We start from the raw sequence: 16,592 nt of genomic DNA on the forward strand, positions 1-16,592 counted from the left end.
GAGAGGTGTCTTCCTCTTTTGTCTTAAAGTAACAAACTACAAGAAGAAATATACCCATGGCCATGTTTTCTCAAAGACTCAGAAACCAGAGCTAACCCAACACTGGGGAAACCCGTAGACAGTTGCCAAAGATTGGTCATGTTCTGGGTGGTCTTGGAGAGACTGAAGACATTCATTCTTACTGCACAAGATGGTTTTACAATCAGTTCCACCAGGCAGCCCCAGGGGCCTTCCTAGAGGAGCCAACGGGCAAGGCTGCCCAAGGAAAAGACAGGCAAGTGGCCAGTGGAAACCATGTCCCCACTCTGTCCCCCATGCTGGGCATTTCTGAGACTCTGAAAGTAAACTTGTTTGCTTCATTTCAACAATGGGGGAAAAAACTCCTGTTTTGAAAATGTCACCCAGAATAAAAATACATTTGCAATGGGGGAAGAAAAGGCAATTAAGGCCTACCCAGAAAAAATATTTTTCTACTGCATTTTTTAAGTTTGGTGTCTCCCACTGTGGGGTTGCCTCATTCTACAAATGGCTGTCAAAAGTTATACTCAATACAATTGGAATATTTAAATTTGAGTCATATCCTTTCTATCCGAGGAAAGTGACAAAATATTCTATAGAGAGTTGTTTTATACAGCAGATAAGTAATCCCCCATCTCCTTTCCTGTTTCTGCTGGGTGGGGTTAGTATTAAAGGATGAATCTGATTTGACTTAAAATCAAGTCTCACTAAAATCGTCTTTGCAGATCCCAAACAGACCTTGCTTCCTCAGAGGTTGCTGGAGTAGTTGTGAAGATCTACCATGAACCAGATGCAGGGCAAGTTTCAGTCTTACTAAGGGTCTGCTATTTCTACAAGACTGCATTTGAAGGATGGAAGGTAAAGACATAACTGTCTCATTGTGTGCTTGGGGTGAGGGTGGAGCATGGCTTTACTCTATTAAATGTATTTAGTATTCTTTCATGCCAGGTAACTTACACATGAAAACCGTATGCTCTTGGGGGCATTCTGGTTGTGTGTGAAGCCCTATCCCTGACTCTAAGTGCGTGTCTCTCTACTTGCTTTCGGTCCTTATGTGGCAGAGGCATGAGCCTGTGCTTGGAGTTTTTCTTCACTACCTCAGTACTTATTAAGAACCCACCGACTGTGTATGAAGGCTGTGTTCCAACACTGTAGATGTATTTCAGATTGGCCTACCCTGTTTTCTTTTTTCTGGGTCACTTTGCGTCTTTATGGCTGAGTTTCATAAAAGACTAATAATAATCCACTTCATCTGTATAGTGCTTTACAGCTTACGGAGCACTTTCACGAAAATGATCCCATGTGATCCTCCCACATAAACCTCAGTTAGGACTAGTGTGGGAAGCGTCATGGATGAGCGGCAAGAGCCTAGGCCAGGAAGACAGATTGATAAGAGAAACATTCCGAGATGTCCTACATTTAATTACAAAGGGCCACGGGATGAAAGAAAAGAGAGATGGTAGGGGAGATTAAACCGGTAGCAAGCAATGGACCCCAGAGCACAAAAGACTGTTTTTATGTTCTTGAATGTACTTTAAAACCTTCACGGAAGCCTGCCCTGACTGCCTAGGTGCCAATGTATCCTTCTTGCAGCCCCAGCCAATCAAGAGGCCCTGGCTTCTTTCCTAGTTGTTCTCCCATGGCAAAACCTTTGCTGTTTCAGGTAATCCCACCCTTGTTACCAGTACCCAATGTAGACCCAATGTAAATAATATGTATGTAGCAATGTTTGCTTTGTAAAGTACTTTGACATTTTGGACCTGGGGGATTAATGTTATAGCCCGGATGGTGGTGGTTGTAGAATCTGTCCCAGCACCTACTCATCTATTTTTCTGCTAGTGTCAGTAATGGCTCAATAAGCCCTTTTATTTCAGAGAGTTCTTACAAGGTTTGGGCGTTTTGGTTTAATAAGATACAACTGGCTACCCATTTTACAGATGAACAAGCTGAGCCCCCACTGGTGGCTTGAGTAAATTGTTCATGGTCAGCAAACTCATTAACAAGTCCACGAATCTTTGCAGTTTTCTAACTGTTGAAAGCAGCATGCTGTATCCACATGTAAATCATGCTCAGATCGGAAAGCCGAAATCGCAAACCCAGGCATATGTTGATTCCCCCAAAGGAAGAAAGGATGAGAATATCTCAGTTTTCTGTGAAGTAGAAGTAATAAAAATTCCAGCTATATTAAATTGGTCCACAATTAATTCCTGTGGGAATGAGGAAATTGTAGTTCTAATATTAAAATCTAGGATTCCTAGACCACAGACAGAATCTCTTTGGTTTTATTTCATATGATTCTCAGAATTATATTTTTCTGATGATTTTTTTTAATCAGAAAAGAGTTCTCACCCCTTAGTCAAATGTTTATCATACTACACTACACAGACATTATATGTCATATTTTTAATCCTAAAGGTACTTTGAATATCTTGCATACTCCATGGAAGTAATATCTGCAAAGTCTTCTACTTCTAGAGAATAGGGATTCATGACTTGAAGAAGATCCCAGCTCTCATCCAGCATGGGCTTTAGGTAGGTGATCTCAATTTTCCTCTTTCCTTTTCTATGTCTCTAAAAGATAATCCCTCAACTTATTTTTTTTCTGATATATTTTGTGCATGTCTCTCAGATCACCAGTGCTGTGGTTCTCAAGCATTATTATCTATAGAACTACCTGAGATGCTTTATATTTATATTTAAAATTTAGATCCTGTAGTTCCATTTCTGAAATCCCTATCTCAGTAAGTCTGAGGTGGTGCCGAGGAATCACTTTTAGAATGATTTTTTTAGAACGATTTAGATTTCTCCCTCAAGTGATTCCTAATATTCTTTGGAATGTAAGCTCCTTGAAGAAAAGGGTTTCCTTTGTGTCCCAAAAGGTCAAGAATGGCCCTTGTCCTCTGGTTGTCATTGTATTTTTTAACTAAAGTCACCTAAGGAGGAGCAAGAGTTTAATCAAGTTATATATATAAAACCTCTTCCTATCTCTGCCATTTGGGCTTTTTTCCTAAGACAAATTTTTCACTTGATTATTCTAGAAAATATTTTAAGATTCAATGAGTTCGAGAAGATAATGTCATCAAGTAAAGTTCTATGACAAAGTGATACTGATTTTGAACCAACAAATGGGAGACTTATTGGCCAATAGGCATCAATGAGAAGAGAATATACCCAATGTTTTTGACATCCCAACCAGAAAAAAGTACTTTGGCTAACTTTTGTGTCTCACTTTATTATTTTGGAGGGTTCATGAAAAATTAATTTTCCTATGTAAAATTGTTAAGTGCAAGAGATGAGATGAAAAAAAAAAAGAGATGAGATGACTCAGGAAGAAATAAGATTTTTGTATACTTTTAAGAGAAAGGACTTGCCTGAAGAAGCATATAAATGTTTGCATGTCACTGAATTGAACTCTTAAGTTATAAAAATCCATTATATGGTCACAGTTGTTAACATTATTTGTTGAATATACTTTGATGGCTCAGGTAGTGTAGGCCCATATTTCTATATGGTGTGGCAGCCAGGATCTGAAGCCATAGGGCCCCACCTGAGGTGGTCACACAGCCCTGCAGACAGGCTGTCACTGCCCTAACAAAGGGTCAGGATGTTGTTGCTCCTTTCTTTGTAATTTAGAGGATGCCTTATAGAGATGCTGATTCAAGCCTAGTGACAGCAGACAGGTAGATGCAGAAGTGACAAAATGCCATTCACCTGGTTACCTAGGAGACAGAATGCTGGTGTATTTCCCACTCAGTTTATGTTTTGGTATAAAAGCTGTTTGGAGAATAAATGAGAGGAATTCCTCAGGATATGAACTCAGGACTTCATGAGGGACCACTGAGAATCTCCCTCCCATGTGAGTTGTGTCTTTATTCCCACACCTCCACGCCGGTCCAGAGAGAGTTTATAATGGGGTCTGGTCGAGAGAAATAATTGAGGGTCCGGGCTAGCACTGGACTCTGACAAGGTACCCCCAAAGAGAATGTGCTTTGTGATTTTAAATTTTTAATTATTTTATATTTCTAAATCTGAGTTGAGCAGACAGAAACAGTAGAGAACCAAAGAGGAGGGCACAATAAACAGAGCTACAGTGAGAAGGCCCCTCACAGGGCAAAGCAAAACTGTTACAAATCTGCTACTCAGCCATTGATCAGGGTAATCCGTCCTGCTGTCAAACTCTTACTTTCTTCTCTTTAAATCAAGTCTGATTTTGCTTTAGAAATGTAACACCTTGGTGAGCACGGCAGAGCAATATTGTGAGAAGGCTATGGTTTGACTTTGATTCCAACTTGGAAGTGGTGCTACTTCTAGAAATGCTGAGGGGTTTTGTTTGTTTGTTTCTTATCATGAAAGTTTTCCTCCAGATTGCAGTTATAACCCTTTCAGTGCAGTAGGCAGATAACAGTAAGCAATTACCACCCACTTGATTCTGAAGAATTTCCTTATGGGTGAATGAGTGGGTACCCTCCTCGGGAGTGAAAGGATAGCTGAAGGAGTCACAGATCCGGGAGTGCACATATGCAGGTAACTGGGGGCACACACGCTTAACGAAGGGTTTGCTGCTATTCAGGAGCCTCAGATTCTCCTTGGCACTGGCCATCACTGTTCCCATTATTTCTTGTTCCTTCCCTGCTTGCTGAAAGGGATGGAAGGATTCAGCATAATGCTTCCACATTAGAGACACCAGTGCTGTGAGCATGAAGGGACAAAAATGGAAGAGTGTAACTAAGGGTGCCCAGAAATCTAGGTTTTCAGGCATCCTGTAATATACGTTATAGGTATCAGGTAATTTATGTCAGAGAACTTAACATGAACAATGTAATTAGCTTGGCACCAGGACACATCCCTGTAATCCCAGCGCTTGGAAGGCTGAGAACAGAAGGGTCCTGAGTGTGTGGTCAGCCTGGACTACATAGAGAGTCCTGTCTCTAAAAACCAAAACAAAACAAAAACCAAAAAGCAAACAAGCAAGCAAACAATGACAACAATAATAACTTGCTTCATATTAAAATGAACATACATATTTAAGTTTTAATCAGTGTTTACTGTACACACGAAAAAGTTATTATTTCATTACGAAAGTAATCTGCTACTATAAAGAAAAGCAGAACCGCACAGAAAACGTGTGTTCTCTACTCTATGGTGACTAAGCAGTGACATTTCAGAATTCCTTAGGGGCAAAGACAATTTGCTATTGAATCTGGAGCCAGCTGCACTCTCCCCTCCTCAGATAGCTATTTAGGAATCAGCTTTTCACAGCTAGCTGGCATCATTGTAACCACTGAGATAAATCAGCATCATGAGAGCATGCTGAGAGGATCACACATGAAACAGAACTCAGGTAGCTGGTGGTAAGTTAGTCACATAGAGTATTTCTTGCCTTTACAACTGGGCTGGTTAGCTCCCTAGTCTGTGTAATCCTTGTCACAGATTCTGGATTAACGCAGGTCATGAACGCAGAAAATCCAAGTGCTTTCTTGGTTTCCGGGTATCAAATCAATCCGGGCTGGTCCTTTAGTATCAACTTCTTTCAGGTTCTCTGTATCTGCCTTTGACCCTGCTTTGGGATTCTAGATCTTCCTTGATCTCTTCAACTCTGTGGACATGAGAGACCCTGTTAGCCAGTCTGTGTGACTAGATATCTCTTCTCTACGAGCTGCATCTCTGATGTCCATCATCTGTTTATCTGGTCCTTTGCCTACAATGTATTTTGAGGCTATTTAATCCTCTCCTTGCCAACTTCACGTTCTCTTTAAAAAAAAAAATCTTTCTTTTTATATTCCATTGAATTCAAATTTTGTTGCTCATATAAGCGCAGTGGGGTCACCCACTGGAGCATGGTTGATACACCAGGGACCAACCATACCCCTAAAGAAAAGTGACCCTTCCTCCCCTTGTAGCCATTAATTGTCAATAGCTCCTCAGCTGGGGTGGAGGCTTGTGAGCCCTGCCCTCCACTCTATGCTGGATGTTAATCTCTTGGTCTTGGCACTAGAGAAAAAAAAACATATTTCAGCACAAAAACTGTTATTAGAGACAAGGAGGATCACTTTATAACATCATAAGAAAGATATAACTATATAACTATATATATATATATATATATATATATATAACATTTAAGTATATAACAGTTACTAACATACATGAACCTAACAACTGAGTCTCAAACCATATAAATTAAAAACTAGCAAAACAGACAATTCAATAGCAGCAGGCCTCAATGTCCTATCCTCAGCAATGAATAAAGTAAGTGGGTAGAAGATCAACAAGGAGACATCAGACATGAACAGCATCTTAATCATACAGGCCTACTAATGCCTATAGAACACTCCACTCCAGCAGTGGGACCCCATTTTCTTGAGCACACAAGCAACATCCTCTGGACTAGATTGATGGTAGATCACAAAATGAGCCCCACTAAGCTGAAAGGGCTTCACATCAACAGAGTACTCCTGTAGCCACAACGTACTTATATTAAACACCAAGGGCTGGTGGTGTAGCTTAGTGGTGCGGGGCATGGCAAACAAACACAGCTACCCAATGAACTGGTAGAGTTTGTCCAGTGTGCATGAAATCCTGGGTTCAATTCCCAGCATCATATAAACCAAGTGTGGAGGAACACACACTTGCAAGTTAGACACTGGAGGATCAGCAGTTCAAGGCCATCTTTGGCTACAGGGCAAGCTTAAGGCCAGTTCAGGATCTATGAGACTATGTTTTAATAAAACAGAACAAAACAAAAATAACAAGGAAATGTGAGCATTGCACAAATATATGAAAAATAAATGATATGCTTCTGTTTTTTTATGGTTTTCAGAAAAGTGTGATGTAGGGCTTGCGTTAAGAGAAGGACACAGAGAGAATCAGAGAGCACCAGAAAGCTTTCGGCCTGGGAACCTTTCAGAGATTTGTGGTAGGAACTGGGTGAGGCGTGGGGAGGGGCCTGGACTTGTCAGTTCAGGTGTCCCACCTGGGGTCCAGATGCCTCCCCTCAGTTTCAGTCACTGACTCGCATCCAGACTTTTGGCGAAGGTGTGCGAGTAGGAGACAAGGAAACAGAGTTCTCCTCTAGCATTCCTAGCCTCCAGAGAGGACTCCTTGGAACTGGGCCTCTGGGGCCCAGCCCTACCTAGCTAGTTACTGTTTCTTGTTCTCATTGTTTCTTCTGCAAAGAAGTAACCCTAAAGTTATCTAGGAACAAGCCCAGAGATCAGAGTCCCCAATAACAAGCTACTAAATAAGCGATGGGCTAAGATAGACAAGATGGTATATACCTATTATCCTAGCAGTCTGTGACTGACACAGGATGATGGCTAGAAATTAGAGGCCAGCCTAGGCTCCATGATGAGAGCTCACTTAAAGAGACAAATGAACAAAACAATTTAAGAATGGTCCAACGAAGAAATGACGAAGAAAACTAGAAAATACTTTGAAATAAATGGCAATGAAAGCACAGTATGCTAGAGTCTGCGACATCCAGCAAATACTCTGCATGGTGGGAAAGAGAGCTTTATACATTCCAGCATTTAGAAAAGAAGGAGAAAATCTAAAGTTATTATCTGAGTTTTCTTCTATAAGATCCTTAAGGAGAAGAGCAAAGTAAAAACAAAGCAAGAAGATGAGGAAAATAAGATTAAAGAAGAAATACATGGGGCTGGAGAGTTGGCTCAGTGGTTAAGAGCACTGACTGCTCTTCCAAAGGTCCTGAGTTCAATTCCCAGCAACCACATGGTGGCTCATAACCATCTGTAATGAGATCTGATGCCCTCTTCTGGCCTACAGGCAGGATACTGTATAAATAAATAAATAAATAAATAAATAAATAAATAAATAATTAGAAGAAATACATGAACTAGATATCGAAAACTGGGCCTGGAGAGATGGCCCAGTGATTAAGAGCATGCACATGGCAGCTCACAACTATCTGTAACTCCAGGGGACCTGATACCCGCATAAGACATAATAAGAATAGAGAAGTCATTAAAAAATTAAAAAAAGATTTTTTTTAAAGGGCTGGAGTGATGACTCAGTAATTAGGAGCATTTTCTGCTCTTGCAGAGGTCCCAAGTTCAATTCCTAGCCCTCCTGTCAGTGAATTCTTATAATGTAACTCTAATTCCAGAGAACCCAATGACCTTTTCTGGCCTCCTCAGGCACCCACATACACATAAATAAGAATAAATTTTAAAAAAAGTCAGGCAGTCAGATCTCTGTGAGTTTCAGGCCAGCTAGTTCCAGGACAGTCAAGGCTACACAGAGAAACCTTGTCTCAAAAAACAAAACCAAAACCAAGCAAACAAAAAAGTGGAAAACTGGCTGAAAAAAATTAATAACAGATTGCTGTTATTGATAAACATCTAGTCATGCTGGCCTAGGGTAGATAATTAAATTACTAAAATCAGAAATTAAAGAAAGAATAATACTGCCAGTCATAGGGAAATAAAAGATATTATAAATAAATACAATGGATAACTATATAAAGTATATGTCAACAAATTATATGATTTGTTATAAAACTAGACAGACTAGTGGAGCTAGATAGCTAGGTAAATTGATAAACTAATTTGCTAAAAAATATTTCAAAATGTCTGACTCAATTTGTAATAAAGAGATAGACTTAGTAATTTAAAATTATCCAGCCAATGGTCTAGGCAGCTTCATTAAAACATTCTACCAAGGAGATCCTTACAGAAAACCACAACCAATAAAAAATGCAGCAAACAAGAGACTGTGGTACCCAGTCCCAGCTTACACATCTACAATGCAATCCCTGCACCCGAGCCTCAGGGATCATTGCAGAGGAGCTGGAAAGATTGTAAGAGCCCGGGGAAGCAGGAAGTTTGCTGTGAAATTTTGTCTCTAGAAATGACAGAGAGGCTATACCCATAAAGTCTCATCAACATGGCTGCCTAAAGGAGATCTGACCAACCAAGACACCAATGGACATGCTAACAAGGAAAGGGAAAAGCTCGCTGGTCTTTAGCTGTAGACAAAGAACTATGTGCAATTGGGGAATGCTGAGAGTGAGAGAAAGGGTCTTCCCAGAGAAGAGCCTCCCCAACTGGTATCCAACACCAAGTGATTAACCCTGAGATTATGTACATATAGATAGCATTGTACGGGCTGAGCAGGTTATATTTATGTATTTAGGAATTCACACACACACACACAAAGACACCAAGAATTTGAGAGAGAGCAAGGCAGGCTGTATGTCACAGGGAGGAAAAGGAAGGGGGGATGACGTAATTATGATTACAAAATATAAAAAAAAGTATAAGAAAATAAATTCGACTGAGTAGATAAATAATCATCCTAGGATTAATATTGTTAAGAAATTAAAATCACCCTCAAGAACCTGTAGATTTAATGCTATCTCTGTCTAAATCTTAATGGGAACTTTTGCAGAAACAGAAAATCTCTTCAGAAAATTCTTGTGGGATTTCAAGAGTCTCTAACTATTACACATGATTTTGGAAAATAGCAAGGCTGATGTTAACATTTCTCATTTCAAAACTTGCTATATAACTCTGCAGCAGTCAAAGCGATGTTATACAAACGCATAGGCCAATGGATCCGAATAGAGAGTCTTGTGAATTCTTACACTCTGATGCTAAGATAACTGAGGGAGGAAGGGCAGTCTTCAACAAATGGGACTGGAAAGTGATATTTGCATGCGAAAGAATGAAGTCTGAACCTTATATAAAGGCCTAAACATAAGATTGGGAACTATACAGTTCTTAACCAGAAGCAGGAACATTCTTCATGATATTGAGTTCAATAATAACTTCCTGGTTTTAACTCCAAAGTCACAGGAAACAACAACAACAACAACAAAAAGACAAATTTGACTTCGTGAAAAACTTCGACTATTGAGCATCAAAGGGCACTAGCAAGAGTACAATAACCCACAGAAGGAAGAAAATATTTGACAACCTGACAAGATTAACATCAAGCTTATCTAGAGGACTCATAAAGGGCAATGACAAATAAAAAACACTTAAGATTTTAACATAGGCAAAAGAGAAATAACTTCCTCTGAAGAATCTAAGCAGGACATGGATCAGCAGTTAGTCCAGGAGAGAGAGGAGGGCTAGAACAGTCCCTGTTATGCAGAACAGTGGTCCCACATGTGTCTGCCGCTAAGCCTTAGACTCTGTGACTATGTTAACTTATAGTACAGAAGAGATTCTGTAGAGCCATTGAGATAGAAGGAGTTTGTACTTGAGTATCTAATCGCATGAATCCTTAAAAACAGACAACCTCTCCCACGATTAAGCCAGACACTCTAAATAAAATGCAGAGATTATTAGATTATATTAAAATTTGGCCAAACTATATGCTCATTACAAGAAACAATTGAAATATAAGTATAAAAATAAAGAGATACTTTTTACCTGAAGGAACTAGAAAGTAAACTAAGTCCAACATATGTAGAAGAATGGAAATCATAGCATCAGACCAGATATCAATGAGCTGTAAAAGAATAGGAAAAAATTGATGATACTTGTTCTTCAATAACAGAAAGTTTGTTCAATAAGAAGGTAAATAAAATGAACGAATCTTTATCAAAACTGATAAAAAGTGATGTAGAACACAAATTGCCACTTAAATGAAAACACATCACTACAGGATATGCGGTTATTAAAGACAGTGTGGGGATAGTATGAAGATCTCCATGCCAATAAATTTAGCACTCAAATGAAATGGGACAGATTGATTTTAAAAGACACAAAACACAAGAGCTTACTCAAGAAGAAATAGATAATCTGAATAATTCTATATCTGCTTAAAAAACTGAATTTTAATTTAAAATCTTCCATTGACAATAATAGAAGGCACAATGGCTTCATTGGGAATTCTGTTTTTTAAAAAACATACAATCATTTATTAGAAATTCTTTCAAAAACTGAAGAGAGAAGAACAGTTCACAGCTCATTCCATGAAGTCAGTGTTAGCTTTATACAAGAATCAGATGAAGATGTCCCAACAGAAGAAAGTGTCAGGCCAGTATCCTTCATGAACCTAGTAAATTCAAGCATCCTAAGGAAAAATTCACTTTAATAAAAGTGAAAGCTCAAATGCTTTTTGGGGGTGACTTTTTAAAAGCCACACGCATTTACATTGCTATTAAAGTAAATACAGTATTTATTTATCTACTGAAATGTTCCACTTTCGTCTTTAGGAACTAATAAAGTACAAGGAAACTTAGAGCCTAAAACAGCTACGTACAGAAGTGGCTTTGCCCTGAGAGTGTTTCAGCTGTTTCCGCTGTGCGAATACAGGAGAGGGGCCACCTCTGTTTATATATCATTTAATTTTATGGACTGGATAGGATTTAATTTTAGGATAAACTCTATTTTGTGTTTCCTTTGGCAAACAGTTTTACATTTTCTAAAATCCCAAGTTGCCACTATATTTAGTCTCAGGCTTTTAAAATTCCTTCTATTACTTAATCTGCATTATTTTATTTATGATATTTTGATAATAGTTTGCCTATTCCTGTCTCGTTTCTCTTGAACATTGTTGATATTTGCATTGATAAAGACTAATGAACATACTGTAGCTATATTTCAAAAAACGTGATTTGACTTATTTTTGTATCTTGTTGACAAAGAAGCTTAATGCTTTAATTTGCTATGTGTATTTTTTATGGTAATCCTAATAGATGATAATCTTTGCTTACAGAACAATGAACCACATGTGTAATTTGGATAGCTTTTTAAATTTATGCTTGTTTATATCATAATTATTCAACTATATAGTTTTAAGGATTCTTTTTAAATTTTATTTATTTATATTTTATTTTAATTATATTAAAATATAATTTTATTTATATTTTTATATATTTTATTATATTTTATGAACACTAGTATTTTGCCTGCATGTATGTCTTTGTGAGGGTGTCTGCTCCCCTGGTACTGGAGTTACAGTTACAGTTGTGAGCTGCCATGTGCTGGGAATTGAACCCGGGTCCTTTGGAAGAACAGTTGGTGCTCTTAATCTTGGAGCCATCTCTCCAGCCCCTAGTTTCAAGGATTCTTATTGACTGGGAGTGGTGGTGAATGCCTATAATCCCAGTACTCGAGATGCAGAGGCAGGAGAATAACTGCAAGTTCGAGGCCAGCCTGATTTACACAGAGAGCTCCTGGCTAGCTGGGACCACACAGTGAGACCCTGTTTCAAAACTGAACCAACAGAAAGCAAAAGGTTACAGTGGTGCTGTGCTTGACCCTCAGACCGATAGCAACTTTACTTTATATTTTAGTCTTTATTTGCTTTCACTCTTCTACCTGACTGCATGACATGCATTTAAAAAGGAAAAGATTCTGCAGCATCTCTAGATTCTTGATATTACTGTCAACTTTATTTTTGTTGGCACTTTTAACTTTACATTAAGCTACCAAATTATTTAGTGCCCTGAAAATAACCTCATAATTTATTTTTTAATATAGCATTCTTAACATTATTGGTTTCAGTAATCATTTAGATATGACGAAATCATACTAAACATTTAAGACTGAAGCAAAATGCTCCTTGGTGAGATCCTGAACATTCCACTGTGGTAATTCAGAGTACCTCGATTATCATGGGGATGATAAACAGATTTGAGACATAATTGCAGGAAGAAACAGCTTTCCTTAATGGCCCCGCAAAGGTTACATTCAAATAATTATCCTTCATTTGTAGGTTGATAAAATAATGAAGATAACAAATGTGACCCTAATACTGTTTTTAGAAAGCCACTCCTCTCATAAAAATCATCATTAGTAGTAGCAAAAATTAAAAACCATCTATTCACTGGATCCATCAGACAATAAACATTCTTTATTCATTTAATCCTCGTGACAGTATTGTATGAGCTTCTGTCCTCATTATGCAAACGAGAGACAGTTCCTCAGTTTTCTTGTCCCAAATGGCATCTCCTCTAGTGTCTATGTTTATGTTTCAGTCAGGGCTGCCCTTAGCCCCAGTTTCTAGATGTAGCAGTCAAACTTAAAATTTGCCAATTTCATCCTAGTTTTCATCCTAGGGGCTGTGGAGATGGCTCAACAGTTAAGGCTATTGGGGCTCTTTCTTCAAGGTTCAATTTCCAACACCCAGAGTCAGGCAGCACCCAACTGCCTGTAAGTTCAGTCCCAGGAGATCCTATCCTCTCCTCTGTTCTCAATGAGCTCCTGTATACATGTGGTATACATCTGTGACATGCACTCACACAGACACAGACATGTACACATAAATAAAAACAAAATATTTTAAAGAAATCCGATTCCACAGAGCACAGGACCTGCTTTAATAGTTCAAATGACCCACATTGAGCCGGTCAGCCTCTTCTAGAGCTACTCTGCTGTTATTTCCAGGGACAGTACGGCCTGTCTCAAAAAAGATCACAAAAGGACACGCAGGAATTCCGGATCTGAGATTATATTACTGGAATCCTTGTCTGATCAGTGTTCAGGCTTCCCACGTCTCTAAAACTATAGTGGAGACTTGAGAACATTGTGGGCACATCTAAGCCCTACTTGTGTGATTCACATGGGTCACACAGCATAGGCAGTGGCTTCTACTGTGCCTCATCCAGTGGCAAGTATCAGTGATGTATCAAAGACTTTGGTGTGTTGGACATATTTCCTGACACATTAAAATAAACAGAACCACTAAGAAAAATTTACCTAGTTACTATCCACAAGAATCGCTTGCAGTCGATGCCTACATGCAATCTTTTGAGAAACTTTGCAGTGCAGAAGACACCACAGCATCCCATCTTTCAGAATGCTGCTCTTTTTTGTCTGTGCATTTGTGTTTAAATCCTGTCTTTATATGTGTAACCTTTACGCCCCCGTCCCCCCCGATAAAAACTAGAAAAGAAGCCAGTGATGCAAAGCTGGCAATTAAGAGCAACCTGGTGGCAGAGTCTCAGTGACGTAAACTAGCCTTAAACTAGCTCACAAACTAGTTTTTGTTTTTAACCATAAAATGGGCTTAATAAACAACTCATTTCATGATGTAAAATATTTATTGCGAGATCTATATTTTGGTACAAAATGCATCAAAGCATTTGTTTCTATTTACCTTGAGAAAAAAAAATCCTTTTCCGAGAAAGCTTGCAGAGAGCAACCATGTATTCCTCATTGTAGCTCTGAGCTGCTTTTCCATAGAGCTCGCCCTTCTCTGTGTACATTAATTAAATAAGAACTGCTTTCCCTCTTTATCAAGTCCACTTATTAATCCAATCACAAGGATGTATTTATATTCTAGTATGTCTTAATAATATCGGTGACAACTAAGCAACAAAACAGGGATCCAGAATTCTCTGAATTCAGTTGTTGTTTTGTGGCTGCTCTCAGACCTCTGGACAAATATTTAAGCATGTTTTACCTTTTCCTTTTTAAAAGAAAGATTTGTTGTTATTATTTTTAATTATGCATATGTGTCTGTGTTGTAGAGGCCCAGGATGCCAGATCGCCCTGGAGCTGGAGGCACAGGTGGTTATGAGCTGCCCAATGCAGGTGCTGGGAACCAAGCTCAGGTCCTCTGCAAGAGAAGCAATGCTCTTAACTGATGGACCATCTCTCCAGCTCCATGCTTTACCTTTTTCTGAAGTAGCTTTGAAACTCAGATGTCTCAGATGCTGGTGAGCTGGGTAAGATCCTGGAAGTGCTGGGCAGTGTACAGTAGAAGGTGAAAGCGAAGTATGAATGGTTGGTGCCTTAGCTTCTACACCCCTACTCCAGTCTGTCTCTTAAGGCTTTGACACATGTGTGCCAAGGCAAACTTCAGTATCATTCTGGGTAAGTGTCTCTTCTCAGCAAAAATGTATTGTTTTACCAGCTGATGCAATGCTTGAAAAGCCTGTATTCACGTACAGAACCTCCCCTAGACCTCGTTTCACTCATAAAGAGTGGTCGCGTTTTATCGCCCTGTTTTTCCTGGTGACAAAATTGAAGTGAAGTGATTTGATTGTGATGATGAAACTATTGGGTGGTAGAGTTGGGATGTGAGCTCATATGTTCCCATCACTCTATTATGTGGATTGTTTGCTTTATCTGGGAAAAAAGACTCCATGAGGGGTTAAAGCAGTGGTTCTCAACCTTCCTAGTTCTGTGACCCTTTAATATCCTTCCTCATGTTGTGGTGACCCCTAGCCATAAAATTATTTTAGTTGCTACTTCATAGTTATGATATAATTTTGCTATTGTTATGGATTGTAATATAAATATCTGATATGTGACCCCAAATGGGTTGTGACTCATAGGTTGAGAATCACTGAGTTAAAGGAAGCTAAACATTTTCATTTGTAGTTGGTGGGATGGTAACTTCATAGATGCGCTTGCAGGACTTTGTCTTATAAAAGTAATATCCTTTTACCTCAGCAGAACCAAATCAAATGCATAAATCCTTAATCTATACCATATGTGTGAAGAACCAATCTCCATTTGAAGACCGTCTTTTATAGTCACACAGAATAATTTAATAGAGCAAACAAATGATTATGAATTGACTATGAAGTTTTTCCTTTTGCCAAATTTAATGACATTTTCTTGTGGAACTTTCAAGGTCACCCACTGGTGGTTTGAATAGGAATGACCTCCATAGACTCATGTGTGTGAGTGTTTGTCCCAAAGGGGATGGCATTTTTAGGAGGTGTGGCCTTGTTGGAGGTGTGGTCTTGTTGGAGGAAGTGTGTCACTGTTGGGGTGGACTTTGATGTCTCATATGCTCAAGCCATGTCCAATATGGCACACAGTCTCCTGCTGCCTGTGGATCAAGATGTAGAACTCTTAGCTCCTTTTCCAACACCATGTCTGCCTGCATGCTACCATGTTTCCCACTATGACAATAATGAGGTAAAGCCCTGAAACTGTAAATCAGCCCAATTAAATGTTTTCCTTTATAAAAGTTGTCATGCTCATGGTGTCTCTTCACAATAAAACACACTCATATCAAAGAGGTAGGGTAACATCTGGATTTCAAAAAAAATCAATCAGTTCTTAAAACTGTATACTTAGACTTTTTGAAGATATTATTTTAAAACAGTTTTAGCTCATCTGCAACATGTTTTGTTTTGGGTTCAGAAATGTTAGGTATTTTGTTTTGTTTTGTTTTTCAAGACAGGGTTTCTCTGTAGCTTTGGAGCCTGTCCTGGAACTCACTCTGTAGACTAGGCTGGCCTTGAACTCATAGAGATCCACTCGTCTCTGACTCTCTCTCTCTCTCTCGTGGTGGGATTAAAGGCGTGCACCACCACAGACTGGCAATGTTAGGGATTTTGTAGTGAGATAGATTGAAATGCTATTCCTAAAGATGACTAGGTACTAATAAAAAACTTATTATATAATTTTCATTAGATTTTTAGGAAGGCTAGTTGCTCAATGGTTAGCCACTGTAGATTAATCACTGCAATGAGCCTATGGTGAGTATTTGACTCGTAGGAACTACAAGAAGACAGATGTTGGCCTTAATGTATGAGAGAGCACTGTTATGATGGGAAGGTATGCTTGGTGATGGCTCTCAGATTTTTGACCTGGAGGTATAAAGTTAATAAATGGTAGTAGCTCATCAATGATAACATC

At 38.9% G+C, this 16,592-nt stretch overlaps 1 long non-coding RNA gene across 2 annotated transcripts in view; it reads left to right on the forward strand.

The window, feature by feature from the left end:
• Positions 1-746: 746 nt before the first annotated feature.
• LOC142852285 (uncharacterized) overlaps positions 747-16,592 on the forward strand; it is a 108,148-nt gene continuing 92,302 nt past the window's right edge. Inside the window, exons 1-3 of one of the 2 annotated variants that reach the window (XR_012910948.1) lie at positions 747-876; positions 2,434-2,550; positions 14,465-14,630. This is a non-coding gene — a long non-coding RNA (uncharacterized LOC142852285). Of the gene's footprint in view, positions 877-2,433; positions 2,551-14,464; positions 14,631-16,592 lie in introns of those variants that run through there. The other variant, XR_012910947.1, reaches the window with a different exon arrangement.

The sequence above is a fragment of the Microtus pennsylvanicus genome, chromosome 6, assembly GCF_037038515.1.
Source record: "Microtus pennsylvanicus isolate mMicPen1 chromosome 6, mMicPen1.hap1, whole genome shotgun sequence".
Taxonomy (NCBI): domain Eukaryota; kingdom Metazoa; phylum Chordata; class Mammalia; order Rodentia; family Cricetidae; genus Microtus; species Microtus pennsylvanicus.